Genomic DNA, 25166 nt, shown 5'->3' on the forward strand with positions numbered 1-25166 from the left:
AGAACAGGAGAAAAGCAGATCATGGGCCTGTGATTGGTTTTATTGAGCAGGACCTTGAAAGGTGAAGCAAACTTCGAACCAGTCAGCGCCTGTCTGAGAGCTGGCAAGGGATTAAGGCTGATATTGAAACGGTTGACCTTGAATTAGTTTAGGCAAATCGATTCTTTATGAGGTGTTGGTATATTGTTTTCAGAGACACTGTCATACTTTCTTAAAATATGATTTGTCCTTGTTTTTGTTTTGTTCAATAATTTGGGGAATGTATTTGGAGCGGGTGCAGTTGGTTAATATCTGTGCCTCTTGCTTGGCAGCTCCCCGGGAAGCAGCAGCTCCATTCCGGTCGAGATCTGTGGACACAAACAGGATATCCAAACTATTGCGCACTGCTGCCATCTCCTGGTTGAACGCGAGTTGTACAACACGGTAACTCTGTATTCGTAACACATTTCAATTGGAGCAAAAGAACATTAGAACATAGAACATAGAACATGGAACAATACAGCGCAGTACAGGCCCTTCGGCCCACGATGTTGCACCGAAACAAAAGCCATCTCACCTACATTATGCCATTATCATCCATATGTTTATCCAATAAACTTTTAAATGCCCTCAATGTTGGCGAGTTCACTACTGTAGCAGGTTGGGCATTCCACGGCCTCACTACTCTTTGCGTAAAGAACATACCTCTGACCTCTGTCCTATATCTATTACCCCTCAGTTTAAAGTTATGTCCCCTCGTGCCAGCCACATCCACCCGCGGGAGAAGGCTCTCACTGTCCACCCTATCCAACCCCCTGATCATTTTGTATGCCTCTATTAAGTCTCCTCTTAACCTTCTTCTCTACAACGAAAACAACCTCAAGTCCATCAGCCTTTCCTCATAAGATTTTCCCTCCATACCAGGCAACATCCTGGTAAATCTCCTCTGCACCCGCTCCAAAGCCTCCACGTCCTTCCTATAATGCGGTGACCAGAACTGTACGCAATACTCCAAATGCGCCCGTACCAGAGTTCTGTACAGCTGCAACATGACCTCCCGACTCCGGAACTCAATCCCTCTACCAATAAAGGCCAACACTCCATAGGCCTTCTTCACAACCCTATCAACCTGGGTGGCAACTTTCAGGGATCTATGTACATGGACACCTAGATCCCTCTGCTCATCCACACTTTCAAGAACTTTACCATTAGCCAAATATTCCGCATTCCTGTTATTCCTTCCAAAGTGAATCACCTCACACGTCTCTACATTAAACTCCATTTGCCACCTCTCAGCCCAGCTCTGCAGCTTATCTATATCCCACTGCAACCTGCTACATCCTTCCACACTATCGACAACACCACCGACTTTAGTATCGTCTGCAAATTTACTCACCCACCCTTCTGCGACTTCCTCTAGGTCATTGATAAAAATGACAAACAGCAACGGCCCCAGAACAGGTCCTTGTGGTACTCCACTTGTGACTGTACTCCATTCTGAACATTTCCCATCAACCACCACCCTCTGTCTTCTTTCAGCTAGCCAATTTCTGATCCACATCTCTAAATCACCCTCAATCCACAGCCTCCGTATTTTTTGCAATAGCCTACCGTGAGGAACCTTATCAAACGCTTTGCTGAAATCCATATACACCACATCAACTGCTCTACCCTCGTCTACCTGTTCAGTCACCTTCTCAAAGAACTCAATAAGGTTTGTGAGGCATGACCTACCCTTCACAAAGCCATGCTGACTATCCCTGATCATATTATTCCTATCTAGATGATTATAAATCTTGTCTCTTATAATCCCCTCCAAGACTTTACCCACTACAGAAGTGAGGCTCACCGGTCTATAGTTGCCGGGGTTGTCTCTGCTCCCCTTTTTGAACAAAGGGACCACATTTGCTGTCCTCCAGTCCTCTGGCACTATTCCTGTAGCCAATGATGACATAAAAATCAAAGCCAAAGGTCCAGCAATCTCTTCCCTGGCCTCGCAGAGAATCCTAGGATAAATCCCATCAGGTCCCGGGGACTTATCTATTGTCAGCCTGTCCAGAATTGCCAACACCTCTTCCCTACGTACCTCAATGCCATCTATTCTATTAGCCTGGGGCTCAGCATTCTCCTCCACAACATTATCTTTTTCCTGAGTGAATACTGACGAAAAATATTCATTTAGTATCTCGCCTATCTCTTCAGACTCCACACACAATTTCCCATCCCTGTCCTTGACTGGTCCTACTCTTTCCCTAGTCATTCGCTTATTCCTAACATACCTATAGAAAGCTTTTGGGTTTTCCTTGATCCTTCCTGCCAAATACTTCTCATGTCCCCTCCTTGCTCGTCTTAGCTCTCTCTTTAGATCCTTCCTCGCTACCTTGTAACTATCCATCGCCCCAACCGAAACTTCACACTTCATCTTCACATAGGCCTCCTTCTTCCTCTTAACAAGGGATTCCACTTCCTTGGTAAACCACGGTTCCCTCGCTCGACGCCCTCCTCCCTGTCTGACCGGTACATACTTATCAAGAACACGCAGTAGCTGATCCTTGAACAAGCCCCACTTATCCAGTGTGCCCAACACTTGCAGCCTACTTCTCCACCTTATCCCCCCCAAGTCACGTCTAATGGCATCATAATTGCCCTTCCCCCAGCAATAACTCTTGCCCTGCGGTGTATACTTATCCCTTTCCATCATTAACGTAAACGTCACCGAATTGTGGTCACTGTCCCCAAAGTGCTCTCCTACCTCCAAATCCAACACCTGGCCTGGTTCATTACCCAAAACCAAATCGAACGTGGCCTCGCCTCTTGTTGGCCTGTCAACATATTGTTTCAGGAAACCCTCCTGCACACACTGTACAAAAAACGACCCATCTATTGTACTCGAACTATATCTTAACATGGTTAAATATTATCATTGTAGTAATCATCTTGAAATCCCCAGGTATCTGATTTCTGACTGAGCTACCCAGCTCTACCCGATCTATCGGAATATGAAAGATTCCCATTGCAGCCATATTGGTTACAAGAATATCGAATCCCTGATTTAATACATTCACCCGCTTCATTGTTTGTGTATTCGTTCTATAAATACAGAGGGGGCAACGTTGCCCAGGGACAGGTGGTGGTATAGTGGTGACTGTCCCAGCATTTGACCCATATTCAGTTCCTGCCCATCACAGTGGTGAATTATTTAATTAGATACCGCAGGTCAGGGCAGAAAAGGAGTGGACACTCCTCAAATAAAATTCACCAATTGTTTTCATCACCCATGGGTTCCTTAGTAATAACCAGCATCAATATGTTTTGAGTGGAAACTTAGTTTAAATAAACGACAATCTTCAACATTAATAACTACGTTCTCAGTCTGCAACAATAGTAAATAGGTGGGTTAAACGGGACAAAAATACGAGCCACGCAAATTTCCGTTTACAAAATGAGCTTAAAACAATCCTAGTGCCTGAATAACTTAATCACTAAGTAAGTTACATAATTGTTACCAGTAAAAAGTTATTACTGAAACAGGATGAAAAGTGCAGCATCAGGGCACAAGGACAAGGTAATGTCTCAGACCAGTGTTAGAGTCCAATGTAATGACACACAGAACATCAGAAACATATTGCATAAATACATTTATTGTGGACTGGTGCCATCTCCTGGCTGATCGGGAGCCGTGTGACACAGACACTTTCATTCAGGAGCGTTTTAAATTGGAGTGAAATGCACACAAACAACACGAATTTCTTTCTGCTCACTGTGCCAGTTACAGTGATCTGTATTAAACAGCAGGAGCGGGATCCGCAGTCTTCGCCTTGTTTTAAAATAATTTAGAGTACCCAATTATTTTTTCCCAATTAAGGGGCAATTTAGCGTGGCCAATCCACCTAGCTTGCACATCTTTGGATTCTGGGGGCGAAACCCACGCAAACACGGGAGAATGTGCCAACTTCACACGGACAGTGATCCAGAACCGGGATCGAATCTGGTACCTCGGCGCCGTGAGGCAGTCGAGCTGACCACTGTGCCGCTACTCTGCCCTCGCAGTTTCGTTGTTGAAATGAAATCAAAATAAACAATTTTTGTCCCTTGCTTTTCGTACTGGGACCATGGGTAACTTGGGTTATTTTTGGTTTGTTGGCCTCCACTGCGAAGAGAATAAAACACATACGGGACCAGTCTTTGCCGTTGCTGAGTAAACACTGTGCAATAGTCACTCCGAACGATTCTGTCATGAAGCTACTCTTCAAGTATTCTCCTTCTCAATCTGCTGAAGGCTGAGCTGACACATTGGAGGTGAGGGCGAATCCTATCTGATGGATCTGCCTTTTTCCAGTGGTGGCTTCCGGTCATGGAAAACGGTCCACATTTTCCACGATCTCGCCATTTTATTCTGTGTGCCATTTCTATGTGAGTGTTGACAACATAATTCAGCTCTTGGTATTCACCATGATTCAGTCAGTGGTGGTCTGTGGAAAGTAGGATTCAGTCTGTGGAGCTCTGTCTCCCATAGTCTTGACGTTCAGAGTGACCGTTACACAGTCATTGTGGCGACAAGGTCCCATTTGCACATTGAGGATTCGCACCATCCGGTTATTTGACACTACCACCCTGCTAAGTGCGATCAATTTTGAAATACAATTGCTGCACATTTCAGTCCCTGACACTATATGGCAGAGTCAGATTCATTCCATATTTGTAATATACCAATCATTCTTCGGCTTGTTACAGATCTTCTGCAACAATCTGGCTTTGGGATTCAGTTAAGTCGCTTTGCGAGAGTCTCTGGGACTGTATGAGAGTCTGTCATTCATTCAGTATCTTTCATACTCTGAAAATCTGTGTGAAGGTTGAACTAAATCTGTAATGATCAATCTCTAATATCGTTATTGAGTGGATAAAATCATTATGTTGTTTGCTAGTTTCCGTTAAAACGTCTGCATATCAGAATCATGACAAGACTTTCAGTGGCAGTGGGCATGCGCGTGTGTTGGGGGAGGTGCATATAGACATTTGGGTGGTGAATGAATCTTTATCTGTCAGTCCCTGCTGTGCCCAGTAACAAGTCTTACAACACCAGGTTAAAGTCCAACAGGTGTGTTTCAAACGCTAGCTTTCGGAGCACTGCTCGTTCCTCAGGTGAATGAAGAGGTATGTTCCGGAAACATATATATATAGGCAAAGTCAAAAATGCAAGACAATGCTTTGAATACCAGCATTTGCAGGTAATTAAGTCTTTACAGGTCCAGAGATGAAATGAAAATCGCTTATTGTCACAAGTCGGTTTCAAATTAAGTTACCGTGAAAAGCCACATTCCGTCTCCTGTTAGGGGAGGCTGGTACGAGAATTGAACCGTGCTTCTGATCTGACTTGGTCGGCTTTTAAAGCCAGCGATTTAGCCCTGTGCTAAACCAGATAGGGGTAACCCCACGTTAAAGGGGTGTGAATTGGCTCACACCAGGACAGTTGGTAGGATTTCGCAAGCCCAGGCCAGATGGTGGGGGATAAATGAAATGCGACATGAATCCAAGGTCCCGGTTGAGGCCGTACACATGTATGCGGAACTTGGCTAGAAGTTTCTGTTCGGCGATTTTCATTGTCGCGCGTCCTGAAGGACGCCTTGCAGAACGCTTACCCGCAGATCAGAGGCTCAATGCCCTTGACTGCTGAAGTGTTCTCCTATGTGTTCTCTGGTGTGTCATGTAAATATTCGATTCATTCTCTATCTGCAGACTCTGTTGCTTTGTGTGGCACAGGTCTCCCCAGACCAACGAGCCAGCCGCTGATTTGATCTCACTTGAAGCAACTTTTAATTGCGTCCAAAGCCCATCAGTTTCCCCACACAATTATAAATCAGAAATATGAATGGACAATGTGACATTTATCCCTCTGTCCTGGAGCTGATCAGAAGCAGTGATGTCAGTTTGCACCACTCGCCAAGTCGGTCTGTGGATGCACCTCGCCAATCACGTGGGTAATGTAACTCTGCCAGTCAGTGGGTTCAGTTGGCATTTTAGGAGAAATTCGAAATCATCATGACTTCATCAGTGGCCTCATGGTTAAGGTGTGAGTGATATTAATCATGATGTGATCAAATGAGTGTCTGTTTCAGTCTTTCCGCAGGGAGTTTTCATACTGAGGAGAAACATGTTGGACATGGTCTGGGAATGATTCACTCCGGTCCATTCCCAACATATCCTGCCCTGATGGGATGGGTTTTTACTTCCAATCGTTGCAGAACACTTTTAAATATTGATTAATATTCGTTAATTATCATTTATTAAGTATTGTTTCATATGTTTAGTGTAGTTTATATAAAAATACTAATTACCAGACGCGATAAATTTTTACTTTCATTCCCGAAACAGCCAAATTGGGTGAAAACCATCAATGAGATGCAAAGGGAGCCCCGATCATTTGTGTGGTCAGTGGTTTGTTTATGGAGCTGAGTAAATATTGTTACACAAACTATTTAATCAGTGGAATTGTGCGTTTCGGGAGTTGAGATTTTCGAGTCTCTCAAGGCTTCTCTCCAAATGCAATGGCCATTTTCCACGAAGATTCAACCCCTCCTCACATAAACACGATTAGAACATAGAAAATTCAGAACAGGCCCTTCGGCCCACGATGTTGTGCCGAACCTTTGTCTTGATTAATCATAGATTATCATTGAATTTACAGTGCAGAAGGAGGCCATTCGGCCCACCGTGTCTGCACCGGCCGACGATTGGTCGCTTGAATGGAATAACTTCCTGGAGTGATTCCAGGCTGGTTTTAGAATGTATTCCATCGACCAAATTACTAATGAATGACGCATTGAGCGCAGCTGCGGTGGCCGAGTGGTTAAGGCTTTGGACTTGAAATCCAATGGGGTTTCCCCGCGCAGGCTCGAATCCTGCTCGCAGCGACTGTGATTCGAATTGTTTCTTCAACTCCCCGCACAAGCCTCTGACTCGAAAATTAATGCTTTTTCCGATTGTTTGTAACTAAGCGGTTTGAACGTTAATCAAGTTCTGTCAGATACTTAACATTTTTGGGGGGGACTGAAGGAAATATTCAGATGAATAAGGAACTCACACCCAAAACAGCAATCATGAAATAATAACATTTCCTGCAACGTTCGGAAGGAGAAGCAGCAACGGCAGCGAATGGAAACGTGGTTTGGTTTCATTCAGGTGAACGGATTTCGGGGTAAAAAGATCGTGCCAGAAATGGAACATATTTTAAAAATATTTTCTTGTTTCTCCTTTGTCTCTCTATCTGTTTCTTTGTTTCTTTCTCTCTCCCTCACTCATTGTTTTTGTGCTTCTCCGGGGACTGATTGGATACACAGCGAAACTCAGCCCCATCTCATTCCAACTCTTTTGGACCAACACGTCCTGGTGATGGACGGTCCTGAATCAGTGGAAGAATCGACAACTATTCCATTCTTGGCTCTGTGAGAAGTTCCATTCCTGGTTGTGAGGTGGCTCTGAGGTAAAGGGATCGAGAGAGAACGAGGTAACTGCAGTCTGACTCTTACTCTGAAAACCAGTTAGTGCGCCCTTGTAGAAAGTGGATGTGTCTGAGAACAGGAGGAAAGCAGATCATGGGCCTGTGATTGATTTTATTGAGCCGGACCTTGAAAAGTTAAGGAGACTTTTAACCAGTCGGTGCCTGTCTGAGAACTGGTAAGGAATTAAGGCTGATATTGAAACGGTTGATATTGAATTAGTTGAGGCAAACCGATTCTTTATGAGGTGTTGGTATTTTGTTTTCAGAGACACTGTCATACTTTCTTAAAATATGATTTGTGCTTGTTTTTGTTTTGTTCAATATTTTGGGGAATCTATTTGGAGCGGGTGCAGTTGGTTAATATCTGTGCCTCTTGCTTGGCAGCTCCCCGGGAAGCAGCAGCTCCATTCCTATCGAGATCTGTGGACACAAACATGATATCCAAACTATTGCGCACTGCTGCCATCCCCTGGTTGAACGCGAGTTGTACAACACGGTAACTCTGTATTCGTAACACATTTCAATTGGAGCAAAAGAACATTAACATGGTTAAATATTATCATTGTAGTAATCATCTTGAAATCCCCAGATATCTGATTTCTGACTGAGCTACCCAGCTTTGCCGATCTATCGGAATATGAAAGATTCCCATTGCAGCCATATTGGTTACAAGAATATCGAATCCCTGATTTAATACATTCACCCGCTTCATTGTTTGTGTATTCGTTCTATAAATACAGAGGGGGCAACATTGCCCAGGGACAGGTGGTGGTATAGTGGTGACTGTCCCAGCATTTGACCCAGATTCAGTTCCTGCCCATCACAGTGGTGAATTATTTAATTAGATACCGCAGGTCAGGGCAGAAAAGGAGTGGACACTCCTCAAATAAAATTCACCAATTGTTTTCATCACCCATGGGTTCCTTATGTAATAACCAGCATCAATATGTTTTGAGTGGAAACTTAGTTTAAATAAACGACAATCTTCAACATTAATAACTAAGTTCTCAGTCTGAAACAATAGTAAGTAGGTGGGTTAAACGGGACAAAAATACGAGCCACGCAAAGTTCCGTTTACAAAATGAGCTTAAAACACTCCTAGTGGCTGAATAACTTAATCACTAAGTAAGTTACATAATTGTTACCAGTAAAAAGTTATTAATGAAACAGGATGAAAAGGGCAGCATCCAGGGCACAAGGACAAGGTAATGTCTCAGACCAGAGTAAGAGTCCAATGTGATGACACACAGAACATCAGAAACATATTGCATAAATACATTTATTGTGGACTGGTGCAATCTCCTGGCTGAACGGGAGCCGCGTGACACGGACACTTTCATTCAGGAGCGTTTTAAATTGGTGTGAAATGCACACAAACAACACGAATTTCTTTCTGCTCACTGTGCCAGTTAGAGTGATCTGTATTAAACAGCAGGAGCGGGATCCACAGTCTTCACCTTGTTTTAAAATAATTTAGAGTACCCAATTAATTTTTCCCAATTAAGGGGCAATTTAGCGTGGCCAATCCACCTAGCATGCACATCTTTGGATTCTGGGGGCGAAACCCACGCAAACACGGGAGAATGTGCAAACTTCACACGGACAGTGACCCAGAGCCGGGATCGAATCTGGGACCTCGGCGCCGTGAGGCAGTCGTGCTGACCACTGTGCCGCCATGCTGCCCTCGCAGTTTCGTTGTTGAAATGAAATCAAAATAAACAATTTTTGTCCCTTGCTTTTCGTCCTGGGACCATGGGTAACTTGGGTTATTTTTGGTTTGTTGGCCTCCACTGCGAAGAGAATAAAACACATACGGGACCAGTCTTTGCCGTTGCTGAGTGCTGAGTAAGCACTGTGCAATGGTCACTCCGAACGATTCTGTCATGAAGCTGCTTTTCAAGTATTCTCTTTCTCAATCTGCTGAAGGCTGAGCTGACACATTGGAGGTGAGGGCGAATCCTATCTGATGGATCTGCCTTTTTCCAGTGGTGGCTTCCGGTCATGGAAAACGGTCCACATTTTCCACGACCTCGCCATTTTATTCTGTGTGCCATTTCTATGTGAGTGTTGACAACATAATTCAGCTCTTGGTATTCAGCATGATTCAGGGACAGCACGGTAGAATAGTGGTTAGCACTATGGCTTCACAGCGCCGGGACTCAGGTTCGATTCCCACTTGGATCACTGCCTGTGTTCTCCCTGTGTCTGCGTGGGTTTCCTCCGGGTCTCCGGTTTCCTACCACACTCCAAAGATGTGCAGTATAGGTGGATTGGCCATGCTAAATTACCCTTAGGTTAGATGGGGTTGCTGGGATACGGGGAAAGGGTGGACGCGTGGGCTTCAGTGGGGTGCTATTTGAAGAGCCGGTGTAGATTCCATGGTACGAATGGCCACCTCTGCACTGTAAATTCTATGATTCTATATTCCCTTAAAAAATGCATAATGAATGAAAATCGCTTATTGTCACAAGTAGGCTTCAAATGAAGTTACTGTGAAAAGCCCATAGTCGCCACATTCCGGCGCCTGTTCGTGGAGGCTGGTACGGGAATTGAACCGTGCTGCTGGCCTGCTTTTGTCTGCTTTAAAAGCCAGCGATTTACCCCAGGGTGCTAAACCAACCCCTGTCTGGTTTTTAGTCTAAACCATTCATCTCACACGTCTCCAGACTGAAAATCATCTTTCGTCGTTTGAAGTTCTAGACTGTCCACGTATCAGTTCAGAAAATGTCCAAGTTTGTACCATCATCAAACTTTGAAACTGTTCCCTCTACACCATGTTCTAGCACATTGTTATATACCAGGGAAAGCAAATATTCCAGTAGGAACCCATGTCGAACACTACAAACCTTCTTCCAGTCCGAAAAGTCTATAATGGCCATTATATTCTGTTTCTGATTATTCAACCACATTTATATCCATATTGCTACTGTCCCTTTTATTCCAGGAGCTACACATTTCGCTAATTCTGTGCAGTTTTGGTTTCCTTATTTAGGTAAATACGGTTCAGAGGAAGTTTCCTCGATTGGTCCAGGAATGAGCGGGTTTTCTAATGAGGAAAGTTTAGACAGACTGCACTTGTTTCCAATGGAGATGTGAAGAGTGACAGCTGATTTGATTGAAGTACATCAGATCTTGAATGGTCTTGGCAAGGTGGACGTGGAAAGGATGTCTCTGCTTGAGGGTGAGACCAGAACTACTGGGCAGTTAAAAACAAGGATGTCGCCCTTTTCGGATGGAGATGTGGAAATTTCTCACTCCCAGAGAGTTGTGCGACTTTGGAACTCTGCCTCAGAAGGCGGCGGAAGCGGGACATTGATTATTTTAAAGGCAGAGATTCAGCAAATAAATCAAAGGTTTATCGGGGTTACATACAAACATTGCATTCAGCAAACTACCTGGATGCACAAGCGTTCGTTTGTTTTACTTGATATCTGAGGATAAATTCAGAGTCCTGCACCATGGTGAAACGGTCTTTAAATGTCGCGTTCGTTTCTTCACGTGTTCTGTACTGACACATTCTCTGGAGCTCAAACCTGCTCCCGAATTCAGTCAATGACACCACATGGATCGTACTGATTAAACATGAACAGGGCTCGTCCGGGATTTGAACCCGGGACCTCTCGCATTTTACCGTTAACGGAAGTCCCTAAGCGAGAATCATACCCCTAGACCAACGAGCCAACCGACAAGCGGCCGTCACTCAAACCATTGCTTCTCGAAGCCTATTGTATCAGCTCAATGCGCTTTTTAATTCCTTTTCAATTTGGTTTCGTTGTTGAAATAAAATCAAAAGAAACATTTTTTGTCCCTTGCTTTTCGTACTGGGATCATTGAGTAAATTGGAGTATTTTTGGTTTGTTGGCCTCCACTGAAAACAGAATAAAACACATACGGGACCAGTCTTTGCCGTTGCTGAGTCAGCACTGTGCAATGGTCACTCCGAACGATTCTGTCATGAAGCTGCTCTTCAAGTATTCTCTTTCTCAATCTGCTGAAGGCTGAGCTGACACATTGGAGGTGAGGGCGAATCCTATCTGATGGATCTGCCTTTTTCCAGTGGTGGCTTCCGGTCATGGAAAACGGTCCACATTTTCCACGATCCCGCCATTTTATTCTGTGTACCATTTCTATGTGAGTGTTGACAACATAACTCAGCTCTTGGTATTCACCATGATTCAGTCAGTGGTGGTCTGTGGAAAGTAGGAGTCAGTCTGTGGAGCTCTGTCTCCCATAGTCTTGACGTTCAGAGTGACCGTTACACAGTCCTTGTGGCGACAAGGTCCCATTTGCACATTGAGGATTCGCACCATCCGGTTATTTGACACTACCACCCTGCTAAGTGCGATCAATTTTGAAATACAATTGCTGCACATTTCAGTCCCTGACACTATATGGCAGAGTCAGATTCATTCCATATTTGTAATATACCAATCATTCTTCGGATTGTTACATATCTTCTGCAACAATCTGTCTTTGGGATTCAGTTAAGTCGCTTTGCGAGAGACTCTGGGACTGTATGAGAGTCTGTCATTCAGTATCTTTCATACTCTGAAAATCTGTGTGAAGGTTGAACTAAATCTGTAATGATCAATCTCTAATATCGTTATTGAGTGGATAAAATCATTATGTTGTTTGCTAGTTTCCGTTAAAACGTCTGCATATCAGAATCATGACAAGACTTTCAGTGGCAGTGGGCATGCGCGTGTGTTGGGGGAGATGCATATAGACATTTGGGTGGTGAATGAATCTTTATCTGTCAGTCCCTGCTGTGCCCAGTAACAAGTCTTACAACACCAGGTTAAAGTCCAACAGGTGTGTTTCAAACGCTAGCTTTCGGAGCACTGCTCGTTCCTCAGGTGAATGAAGAGGTATGTTCCGGAAACATATATATATAGGCAAAGTCAAAAATGCAAGACAATGCTTTGAATACCAGGATTTGCAGGTAATTAAGTCTTTACAGGTCCAGAGAAGAAATGAAAATCGCTTATTGTCACAAGTCGGTTTCAAATTAAGTTACCGTGAAAAGCCACATTCCGTCGCCTGTTAGGGGAGGCTGGTACGAGAATTGAACCGTGCTTCTGATCTGACTTGGTCGACTTTTAAAGCCAGCGATTTAGCCCTGTGCTAAATCATATAGGGGTAACCCCACGTTAAAGGGGTGTGAATTGGCTCACACCAGGACAGTTGGTAGGATTTCGCAAGCCCAGGCCAGATGGTGGGGGATAAATGAAATGCGACATGAATCCAAGGTCCCGGTTGAGGCCATACACATGTATGCGGAACTTGGCTAGAAGTTTCTGTTCGGCGATTTTCATTGTCGCGCGTCCTGAAGGACGCCTTGCAGAACGCTTACCCGCAGATCAGAGGCTCAATGCCCTTGACTGCTGAAGTGTTCTCCTATGTGTTCTGTGGTGTGTCATGTAAATATTCGATTCATTCTCTATCTGCAGACCCTGTTGCTTTGTGTGGCACAGGTCTCACCAGACCAACGAGCCAGCCGCTGATTTGATCTCACTTGAAGCAACTTTTAATTGCGTCCAAAGCCCATCAGTTTCCCCACACAATTATAAATCAGAAATATGAATGGACAATGTGACATTTATCTCTCTGTCCTGGAGCTGATCAGAAGCAGTGATGTCAGTTTGCACCACTCGCCAAGTCGGTCTGTGGATGCGCCTCGCCAATCACGTGGGTAATGTAACTCTGCCAGTCAGTGGGTTCAGTTGGCATTTTAGGAGAAATTCGAAATCATCATGACTTCATCAGTGGCCTCATGGTTAAGGTGTGAGTGATATTAATCATGATGTGATCAAATGAGTGTCTGTTTCAGTCTTTCCGCAGGGAGTTTTCATCCTGAGGAGAAACATGTTGGACATGGTCTGGGAATGATTCACTCCGGTCCATTCCCAACATATCCTGCCCTGATGGGATGGGTTTTTACTTCCAATCGTTGCAGAACACTTTTAAATATTGATTAATATTCGTTAATTATCATTTATTAAGTATTGTTTCATATGTTTAGTGTAGTTTATATAAAAATACTAATTACCAGACGCGATAAATTTTTACTTTCATTCCCGAAACAGCCAAATTGGGTGAAAACCATCAATGAGATGCAAAGGGAGCCCCGATCATTTGTGTGGTCAGTGGTTTGTTTATGGAGCTGAGTAAATATTGTTACACAAACTATTTAATCAGTGGAATTGTGCGTTTCGGGAGTTGAGATTTTCGAGTCTCTCAAGGCTTCTCTCCAAATGCAATGGCCATTTTCCACGAAGATTCAACCCCTCCTCACATAAACACGATTAGAACATAGAAAATTCAGAACAGGCCCTTCGGCCCACGATGTTGTGCCGAACCTTTGTCCTAGATTAATCATAGATTATCATTGAATTTACAGTGCAGAAGGAGGCCATTCGGCCCACCGTGTCTGCACCGGCCGACGATTGGTCGCTTGAATGGAATAACTTCCTGGAGTGATTCCAGGCTGGTTTTAGAATGTATTCCATCGACCAAATTACTAATGAATGACGCATTGAACGCAGCTGCGATGGCCGAGTGGTTAAGGCTTTGGACTTGAAATCCAATGGGGTTTCCCCGCGCAGGTTCGAATCCTGCTCGCAGCGACTGTGATTCGAATTGTTTCTTCAACTCCCCGCACAAGCCTCTGACTCGAAAATTAATGCTTTTTCCGATTGTTTGTAAATAAGCGGTTTGAACGTTAATCAAGTTCTGTCAGATACTTAACATTTTTGGGGGGGACTGAAGGAAATATTCAGATGAATAAGGAACTCACACCCAAAACAGCAATCATGAAATAATAACATTTCCTGCAACGTTCGGAAGGAGAAGCAGCAACGGCAGCGAATGGAAACGTGGTTTGGTTTCATTCAGGTGAACGGATTTCGGGGTAAAAAGATCGTGCCAGAAATGGAACATATTTTAAAAATATTTTCTTGTTTCTCCTTTGTCTCTCTATCTGTTTCTTTGTTTCTTTCTCTCTCCCTCACTCATTGTTTTTGTGCTTCTCCGGGGACTGATTGGATACACAGCGAAACTCAGCCCCATCTCATTCCAACTCTTTTGGACCAACACGTCCTGGTGATGGACGGTCCTGAATCAGTGGAAGAATCGACAACTATTCCATTCTTGGCTCTGTGAGAAGTTCCATTCCTGGTTGTGAGGTGGCTCTGAGGTAAAGGGATCGAGAGAGAACGAGGTGACTGCAGTCTGACTCTTACTCTGAAAACCAGTTAGTGCGCCCTTGTAGAAAGTGGATGTGTCTGAGAACAGGAGGAAAGCAGATCATGGGCCTGTGATTGATTTTATTGAGCCGGACCTTGAAAAGTTAAGGAGACTTTTAACCAGTCGGTGCCTGTCTGAGAACTGGTAAGGAATTAAGGCTGATATTGAAACGGTTGATATTGAATTAGTTGAGGCAAACCGATTCTTTATGAGGTGTTGGTATTTTGTTTTCAGAGACACTGTCATACTTTCTTAAAATATGATTTGTGCTTGTTTTTGTTTTGTTCAATATTTTGGGGAATCTATTTGGAGCGGGTGCAGTTGGTTAATATCTGTGCCTCTTGCTTGGCAGCTCCCCGGGAAGCAGCAGCTCCATTCCTATCGAGATCTGTGGACACAAACATGATATCCAAACTATTGCGCACTGCTGCCATCCCCTGGTTGAACGCGAGTTGTACAACACGGTAACTCTGTATTCGTAACACATTTCAATTGGAGCAAAAGAACATTAACATGGTTAAATATTATCATTGTAGTAATCATCTTGAAATCCCCAGATATCTGATTTCTGACTGAGCTACCCAGCTTTAGCCGATCTATCGGAATATGAAAGATTCCCATTGCAGCCATATTGGTTACAAGAATATCGAATCCCTGATTTAATACATTCACCCGCTTCATTGTTTGTGTATTCGTTCTATAAATACAGAGGGGGCAACATTGCCCAGGGACAGGTGGTGGTATAGTGGTGACTGTCCCAGCATTTGACCCAGATTCAGTTCCTGCCCATCACAGTGGTGAATTATTTAATTAGATACCGCAGGTCAGGGCAGAAAAGGAGTGGACACTCCTCAAATAAAATTCACCAATTGTTTTCATCACCCATGGGTTCCTTATGTAATAACCAGCATCAATATGTTTTGAGTGGAAACTTAGTTTAAATAAACGACAATCTTCAACATTAATAACTAAGTTCTCAGTCTGAAACAATAGTAAGTAGGTGGGTTAAACGGGACAAAAATACGAGCCACGCAAAGTTCCGTTTACAAAATGAGCTTAAAACACTCCTAGTGGCTGAATAACTTAATCACTAAGTAAGTTACATAATTGTTACCAGTAAAAAGTTATTAATGAAACAGGATGAAAAGGGCAGCATCCAGGGCACAAGGACAAGGTAATGTCTCAGACCAGAGTAAGAGTCCAATGTGATGACACACAGAACATCAGAAACATATTGCATAAATACATTTATTGTGGACTGGTGCAATCTCCTGGCTGAACGGGAGCCGTGTGACACGGACACTTTCATTCAGGAGCGTTTTAAATTGGAGTGAAATGCACACAAACAACACGAATTTCTTTCTGCTCACTGTGCCAGTTAGAGTGATCTGTATTAAACAGCAGGAGCGGGATCCACAGTCTTCACCTTGTTTTAAAATAATTTAGAGTACCCAATTATTTTTTCCCAATTAAGGGGCAATTTAGCGTGGCCAATCCACCTAGCATGCACATCTTTGGATTCTGGGGGCGAAACCCACGCAAACACGGGAGAATGTGCAAACTTCACACGGACAGTGACCCAGAGCCGGGATCGAATCTGCGACCTCGACGCCGTGAGGCAGTCGTGCTGACCACTGTGCCGCCATGCTGCCCTCGCAGTTTCGTTGTTGAAATGAAATCAAAATAAACAATTTTTGTCCCTTGCTTTTCGTCCTGGGACCATGGTTAACTTGGGTTATTTTTGGTTTGTTGGCCTCAACTGCGAAGAGAATAAAACACATACGGGACCAGTCTTTGCCGTTGCTGAGTGCTGAGTAAGCACTGTGCAATGGTCACTCCGAACGATTCTGTCATGAAGCTGCTTTTCAAGTATTCTCTTTCTCAATCTGCTGAAGGCTGAGCTGACACATTGGAGGTGAGGGCGAATCCTATCTGATGGATCTGCCTTTTTCCAGTGGTGGCTTCCGGTCATGGAAAACGGTCCACATTTTCCACGACCTCGCCATTTTATTCTGTGTGCCATTTCTATGTGAGTGTTGACAACATAATTCAGCTCTTGGTATTCAGCATGATTCAGGGACAGCACGGTAGAATAGTGGTTAGCACTATGGCTTCACAGCGCCGGGTCTCAGGTTCGATTCCCACTTGGATCACTGCCTGTGTTCTCCCTGTGTCTGCGTGGGTTTCCTCCGGGTCTCCGGTTTCCTACCACACTCCAAAGATGTGCAGTATAGGTGGATTGGCCATGCTAAATTACCCTTAGGTTAGATGGGGTTGCTGGGATACGGGGAAAGGGTGGACGCGTGGGCTTCAGTGGGGTGCTATTTGAAGAGCCGGTGCAGATTCCATGGTACGAATGGCCACCTCTGCACTGTAAATTCTATGATTCTATATTCCCTTAAAAAATGCATAATGAATGAAAATCGCTTATTGTCACAAGTAGGCTTCAAATGAAGTTACTGTGAAAAGCCCATAGTCGCCACATTCCGGCGCCTGTTCGTGGAGGCTGGTACGGGAATTGAACCGTGCTGCTGGCCTGCTTTTGTCTGCTTTAAAAGCCAGCGATTTACCCCAGGGTGCTAAACCAACCCCTGCCTGGTTTTTAGTCTAAACCATTCATCTCACACGTCTCCAGACTGAAAATCATCTTTCGTCGTTTGAAGTTCTAGACTGTCCACGTATCAGTTCAGAAAATGTCCAAGTTTGTACTATCATCAAACTTTGAAACTGTTCCCTCTACACCATGTTCTAGCACATTGTTATACACCAGGGAAAGCAAATATTCCAGTAGGAAACCATGTCGAACACTACAAACCTTCTTCCAGTCCGAAAATTCTCTACTGGCCATTATATTCTGTTTGTGATTATTCAACCACATTTATATCCATATTGCTACTGTCCCTTTTATTCCAGGAGCTACACATTTCGCTAATTCTGTGCAGTTTTGGTTTCCTTATTTAGGTAAATACGGTTCAGAGGAAGTTTCCTCGATTGGTCCAGGAATGAGCGGGTTTTCTAATGAGGAAAGGTTAGACACACTGCATTTGTTTCCAATGGAGATGTGAAGAGCGACAGCTGATTTGATTGAAGTACATCAGATTTTGAATGGTCTTGGCAAGGTGGACGTGGAAAGGATGTCGCTGCTTGTGGGTGAGACCAGAACTACTGGGCAGGTAAAAACAAGGATGTCGCCCTTTTCGGATGGAGATGTGGAAATTTCTCACTCCCAGAGAGTTGTGCGACTTTGGAACTCTGCCTCAGAAGGCGGCGGAAGCGGGACATTGATTATTTTAAAGGCAGAGATTCAGCAAATAAATCAAAGGTTTATCGGGGTTACATACAAACATTGCATTCAGCAAACTACCTGGATGCACAAGCGTTCGTTTGTTTTACTTGATATCTGAGGATAAATTCAGAGTCCTGCACCATGGTGAAACGATCTTTAAATGTCGCGTTAGTTTCTTCACGTGTTCTGTACTGACACATTCTCTGGAGCTCAAACCTGCTCCCGAATTCAGTCAATGACACCACATGGATCGTACTGATTAAACATGAACAGGGCTCGTCCGAGATTTGAACCCGGGACCTCTCGCATTTTATCGCTAACGGAAGTTCCTAAGCGAGAATCATACCCCTAGACCAACGAGCCAACCGACAAGCGGCCGTCACTCAAACCATTGCTTTTCGAAGCCTATTGTATCAGCTCAATGCGCTTTTAATTCCTTTTCAATTTGGTTTCGTTGTTGAAATAAAATCAAAAGAAACATTTTTTGTCCCTTGCTTTTCGTACTGGGATCATTGAGTAAATTGGAGTATTTTTGGTTTGTTGGCCTCCACTGAAAACAGAATAAAACACATACGGGACCAGTCTTTGCCGTTGCTGAGTAAGCACTGTGCAATAGTCACTCCGAACGATTCTGTCATGAAGCTGCTCTTCAAGTATTCTCTTTCTCAATCTGCTGAAGGCTGAGCTGACACATTGGAGGTGAGGGCGAATCCTATCTGATGGATCTGCCTTTTTCCAGTGGTGGCTTCCGGTCATGGAAAACGGTCCACATTTTCCACGATCCCGCCATTTTATACTGTGTGCCATTTCTATGTGAGTGTTGACAACATAACTCAGCTCTTGGTATTCACCATGATTCAGTCAGTGGTGGTCTGTGGAAAGTAGGAGTCAGTCTGTGGCGCTCTGTCTCCCATAGTCTTGACGTTCAGAGTGACCGTTGCACAGTCATTGTGGCGACAAGGTCCCATTTGCACATTGAGGATTCGCACCATCCGGTTATTTGACACTACCACCCTGCTAAGTGCGATCAATTTTGAAATACAATTGCTGCATCTTTCAGTCTCTGACACTATATGGCAGAGTCAGATTCATTGCATATTTGTAATATACTAATCATTCTTCGGCTTGTTACATATCTTCTGCAACTATCTGTATTTGGGATTCAGTTAAATCGCTTTGCGAGAGTCTCTGGGACTGTATGAGAGTCTGTCATTCATTCAATATCTTTCATACTCTGAAAATCTCTGTGAAGGTTGAACTAAATCTGTAATGATCAATCTCTGATATTGTTATTGAGTGGACAAAATCATTATGTTGTTTGCTAGTTTCCGTTAAAACGTCTGCATATCAGAATCATGACAAAACTTTCAGTGGCAGTGGGCATGCGCGTGTGTTGGGGGAGGTGCATATAGACATTTGGGTGGTGAATGAATCTTTATCTGTCAGTCCCTGCTGTGCCCAGTAACAAGTCTTACAACACCAGGTTAAAGTCCAACAGGTGTGTTTCAAACGCTAGCTTTCGGAGCACTGCTCGTTCCTCAGGTGAATGAAGAGGTATGTTCCGGAAACATATATATATATAGGCAAAGTCAAAAATGCAAGACAATGCTTTGAATGCCAGCATTTGCAGGTAATTAAGTCTTTACAGGTCCAGGGATGAAATGAAAATGAAAATGAAAATCGCTTATTGTCACAAGTAGGTTTCAAATTAAGTTACGGTGAAAAGCGACATTCCGTCGCCTGTTAGGGGAGGCTGGTACGAGAATTGAACCGTGCTTCTGATCTGACTTGGTCGGCTTTTAAAGCCAGCGATTTAGCCCTGTGCTAAACCAGATAGGATAACCGCCCCCCCCCCCCCGTTAAAGGGGTGTGAATTGGCTCACACCAGGACAGTTGGTAGGATTTCGCAAGCCCAGGCCAGATGGTGGGGGATAAATGAAATGCGACATGAATCCAAGGTCCCGGTTGAGGCCGTACACATGAATGCGGAACTTGGCTAGAAGTTTCTGTTCGGCGATTTTCATTGTCGCGTGTCCTGAAGGACGCCTTGCAGAACGCTTACCCGGAGATCAGAGGCTCAATGCCCTTGACTGCTGAAGTGTTCTCCGACGTGTTCTCTGGTGTGACATGTAAATATTCGATTCATTCTCTATCTGCAGACTCTGTTGCTTTGTGTGGCACAGGTCTCCCCAGACCAACGAGCCAGCCGCTGATTTGATCTCACTTGAAGCAACTTTTAATTGCGTCCAAAGCCCATCAGTTTCCCCACACAATTATAAATCAGAAATATGAATGGACAATGTGACATTTATCTCTCTGTTCTGGCGCTGATCAGAAGCAGTGATGTCAGTTTGCACCACTCGCCAAGTCGGTCTGTGGATGCGCCTCGCCAATCACGTCGGTAATGTATTTCTGTCAGTCAGTGGGTTCAGTTGGCATTTTAGGAGAAATTCGAAGTCATCATGACTTCATCAGTGGCCTCATGGTTAAGGTGTGAGTGATGTTAATCATGATGTGATCAAATGTGTGTCTGTTTCAGTCTTTCCGCAGGGAGTTTTCATGCTGAGGAGAAACATGTTGGACATGGTCTGGGAATGTTTCACTCCGGTCCATTCCCAACATATCCTGCCCTGATGGGATGCGCTTTTCCTTCCAATCGTTGCAGAACACTTTTTAAATATTGATTAATATTCGTTAATTATCATTTATTAAGTATTGTTTCATACGTTTAGTGCAGTTTATTTAAAAATACTAATTACCAGACGCGATAAATTTTTACTTTCATTCCCGAAACAGCCAAATTGGGTGAAAACCATCAATGAGATGCAAAGGGAGCCCCGATCATTTGTGTGGTCAGTGGTTTGTTTATGGAGCTGAGTAAATATTCCAGAGCAGAGCCGCTGCGAGCGGGGTTCGAACTTCCACGGGGATACAATAATGTGGGTTTGCCGTTTGTGTCCACACATTTGGCGAGGAATGGAGCTGCTGCTGCCCGGTGAGCTGGGCAAGCAAGAGACACAGATATTGACCAACTGCACCCGCTCCAAATAGATTCCCCAAACTACTGGACAAAACAAAAACAAACACAACTGATCTTTTCAGAAACTATGTCAGTCTCTTCGAAAACAATATGCCAACACCGCTTCAAGATTCGATCTGCTGTAAGAATTCACTATGAACTGCCTCAATGTCAGCCGTAATTCCTTACCATCTCTCAGTCAGAAGCTGACTGTTTCGAAGTTTCCGTCACTTTTCTAGGTCCGGTTCAGTAAAATCAATCACACCCCCATGATCTGCTTTTCTCCTGTTCTCAGACACATCCACTTTCTACAAGTGCGCACGAAATGATTTGCAGAGTAAGAGTCAGACTCGTCAGCTCTCGATCCCTTTATCCCAGAGCCACCTCACAACCAGGAATGGAACTTCTTACAGAGCAAGAATGGAATAGTTTGTCGATTCTTCTACTGATTCACGACCGTCCATCACCAGGACGTATTGGTCCAAAAGAGTTGGGATGAGATGGGGCTGAGTTTCACTGTGTATCCAATCAGTCCCCGGAGAAGCACAAAAACAGTGAGGGAGGGAGAGAGAAAGATACATATAGAGAGACAACAGAAAGAGAACAAGAAAATATTTTTTTGAAATGTTCCATTTCTGCCACGATCTTTTTACACAGAAATACATTCACCTGAATGAAACCGAACCACGTTTCCATTCGCTGCCGTTGCTGCTTCTCCTTCCGAACGTTGCAGGAAACTTTATTATTTATTGATTGTTGCTTTGAGTGTGAACTCCTTATTTATCTTTATGTTTCGTTTAGTTTCCAAAAAGAACGTTTTTCTAAAAAACTGAATTCGATAAATGTTAGTACCGTTGACAGACAACCAACCGAAATTCCGATTCATTGTCGAGCCGGCAGCTTTTCCGGGGAGTTGAACAAACATTTCGAATCACACTCGAATCTGCGGGGGGGAAACGCTATCGGATTTGAGGTCCAACGACTTGACCACTCGGCCATCACAGCTGCATCAATCAACAGTAATTTGGTCGATAGAATACATTCTAAAGCCGGCCTGGAATCACTCCAGGAAGTCATTGCATTCAAGCGATCAAAGCGTCCCCGGGGTTTATGTGAGGAGGGGTTGAATCTTGTGGAAAATAACCATTCGATTTGGAGAGAAGCCTTCAGATATTCGAAAATCTGAGTTCCCTAAACGCACAATTCCACTGATTAAATAGTTTGTGTAACAACATCAGTTACATTGGAAAAATATTAGAAATGCATGTTCCTTTCCAAATGCAGCAGCACTAAACTTCCCAGTCTGGATGAAAATTAAAATGATGAATCTAGAAAATAGAGCACAGAGGGAGACCAGTGGAGACCGAATGGTCACGTGATGACGCAACTAAAATGATCACGTGTCTGGATTCCTGCAATTCTCCCCGGATCGCGGTCAGAGCACAAGCCAGGAGGAGCAGCTCAATTATTAAATCAATTATTTTTTTATTACAACTCCTTGGTTTCCAGTCATTCAAAGACGACCATTTCTACATGGTGTCAGGAGTGGACATTATAGCAGAAGCATTTGAACGCATCAACCTCCTTGCTTCATAGAATCGTAGATTCTCCAGCGCAGAAAGCCATTCGGCCCAACAAGTCATTACTTACCCTCCGAATGAGCACCGCAGCCACTCTCCACAAGAAGAGGTTTAATGGGCAATGTAGCAGCTCGGCTAGCTCAGTCGGTAAAGCACGGAACTCTATAATCCCAGAGTCGTGGGTTCGAGCCCCATGTTGGGCGCTTCCTTACTATTATCGGTAAAGATTGATGCTGAATGAGCTGTCTTCACGACAAGAAGGCCAGGTTATGTCGCTGGACTGGGAATCCAGAAATCTGAAGATTTAACAAATCTGGAATTGAAATTTCGTCTCAGTAATGGCGCAGAAAGGTTCTGCTTCAGGCGGATCAATTTCCACAACTGGGAACGATTTGAACACAACAGGGAACGATTTGACACAACCACAGTGAAGATCTGTCACCAGCAGAGTGACGGTTCCGACAGAGAGAGCACAGTTACACAGCAGAGAGCACGGTTACACAGCAGAAAACACATTTTCCGAAAAAAACAGTCTCTTCATATCGGCACCTTTTCTGTGTGTGCGTCCTGATAGTCTCTACCTGCATTTCTCTGTGTCTTTCTCTGTCTGTCACAGCCGTGATGATGTTACGGATTCATCTCACTTTTCCCAAACAGTAATTGTGATTGACAGATACAGAAATATTTCCACACTGACATTCAGTACCAATGTCTGATAGAGACTGAATTCCACTCTCACAAAAAGTACCAGACATTGACTCATAATAAAGGCATCCTGCTCTCACAACCTGTTCCAGAGACTGAGGTGCAGACTGTTCCCTCCACTCGCGAACACTACCTGTGATTTACAGATACAGAACAAATCTCAGTCAGGTGAGTAGCAGAGTTTGATGGGTACGACATGTATTCCACAATCGCCTTCTCCGCGCCAGATAATTAGACGCAGTCGACATACGGTGTCTGTGTTGTTTTAACAAGAGTTTTACACAAGAACCGGAACACATTTACACAATATCAGGGTATAAGACGGAGGAGCAGAAGTAGACCATTCAGCCTATCGAATGTGCTCTGTATTTCAATGAGATAATGCTTGATCTGATAGATGACGTGTTATGACCTCATACGGTGGCACGCTGTCACAGTGGCTACCTCACAGCGCCCGCGATCCGGGTTCAATTCCAGCCTTTGGTCACTGACTGAATGGAGTTTGCACTTTTTTTCTTTGTCTATGGGTTTCCTCCGGGTGCTGCGATTTCGTCGCACGTCCAAATGTGTGTGGGTTAGGTGGAATGCCCATGCTAAATTGCCCCTTTGTGTTTATAAAGTTGGGTAGTGCGTTACAGGGATGTGGTTGGGGCATAGGGACACTTTCAGAGGGTCGGTGCAGAGTCGATGGGCCGAATGGCCACCTTTTACATTTTAATGATTTCATGATGATCCTCATGCCCACTTTCCCGGCTTTTCATCTCTAGATTTCATGATTAACCTTTAAAACCAATACTCCAACTAAGCCTCAGGTACCAGTAACTCCTCAATGGGCGCTAATTTTCCGGCTACCAATCATTTGATCAGTCTGAGGGAAGTCGCATCCTGGAAACATCATAAATTGATCCAGTTCCAAAGTAAATTAAGTCGCTTCAGTCCCTGATAACCATAGGCTGCTTTCCCCGTTGACGGTGAGATCTGACTGATGGTGATTTAACCTGAGGATCACGATACCTCAGGCGAATGGCAAGGCTGTGACGGCGGGGTTTTCCTGATTCAGTTCTATTGTAACCGTGTGATCTGAATCTAATTAACCTGGTTCTCACTCTGTTAATATTGTCTCACGCTGAGGCAGACCTCACCGATTGGATAGACGAGTGATCGTTCTTCAGTCTTGTCATGGACGAATCCGCTAAATATAAGACCATAAGACCATAAGAAATAGGAGCCGAAGTAAGGCCATTCGGCCCATCGAGTCCACTCCGCCATTCAATCATGGCTGATTCCAACTCCATTTACCCGCTCTCTCTCCACAGCCCTTAATTCCTCGAGAAATCAAGAATTTATCAACTTCTGTCTTAAAGACACTCAACGTCCCGGCCTCCACCGTCCTCTGTGGCAATGAATTCCACAGACCCACCACTCTCTGGCAGAAGAAATTTCTCCTCATCTCTGTTCTAACGTGACTCCCTTTTATTCTACGGCTGTGCCCCCCTGTCCTAGTCTCCCCTGCTAATGGAAACAACTTCCCTACATCCACCCTATCTAAGCCATTCATTATCTTGTAAGTTTCTATTAGATCTCCCCTCAACCTCCTAAGCTCCAATGAATATAATCCCAGGATCCTCAGACGTTCATCGTATGTTAGGCCTACCATTCCTGGGATCATCCGTGTGAAACTCCGCTGGACCCGCTCCAGTGCCAGTATGTCCTTCCTGAGGCGTGGTGCCCAAAATTGCTCACAGTATTCTAAATGGGGCCTAACTAATGCTTTATAAAGCTTCGGAAGTACATCCCTGCTTTTATATTCCAAGCCTCTTGAGATGAATGACAACATTGCATTTGCTTTCTTAA

The 25166-nt window shown here is 44.1% G+C and overlaps 4 non-coding genes across 4 annotated transcripts; 2 read left to right on the forward strand and 2 right to left on the reverse strand.

The window, feature by feature from the left end:
- The first annotated feature begins 6808 nt into the window (after positions 1–6808).
- Positions 6809–6890, forward strand: trnas-uga (transfer RNA serine (anticodon UGA)). Its single transcript has one exon. It is a non-coding gene; the product is annotated as a tRNA-Ser (tRNA).
- Positions 6891–11066: 4176 nt separating this feature from the next.
- Positions 11067–11157, reverse strand: trnap-agg (transfer RNA proline (anticodon AGG)). The gene is given in 2 exon segments: positions 11067–11102; positions 11122–11157. It is a non-coding gene; the product is annotated as a tRNA-Pro (tRNA).
- Positions 11158–14021: 2864 nt separating this feature from the next.
- Positions 14022–14103, forward strand: trnas-uga (transfer RNA serine (anticodon UGA)). Its single transcript has one exon. It is a non-coding gene; the product is annotated as a tRNA-Ser (tRNA).
- A 4177-nt stretch (positions 14104–18280) lies between these two features.
- Positions 18281–18371, reverse strand: trnap-agg (transfer RNA proline (anticodon AGG)). Its single transcript is given in 2 exon segments — positions 18281–18316; positions 18336–18371. It is a non-coding gene; the product is annotated as a tRNA-Pro (tRNA).
- Between the last annotated feature and the right edge of the window lie 6795 nt (positions 18372–25166).

This window comes from Scyliorhinus torazame, chromosome 24 (assembly GCF_047496885.1).
Source record: "Scyliorhinus torazame isolate Kashiwa2021f chromosome 24, sScyTor2.1, whole genome shotgun sequence".
In the NCBI taxonomy this organism is placed as follows: Eukaryota; Metazoa; Chordata; class Chondrichthyes; order Carcharhiniformes; family Scyliorhinidae; genus Scyliorhinus; species Scyliorhinus torazame.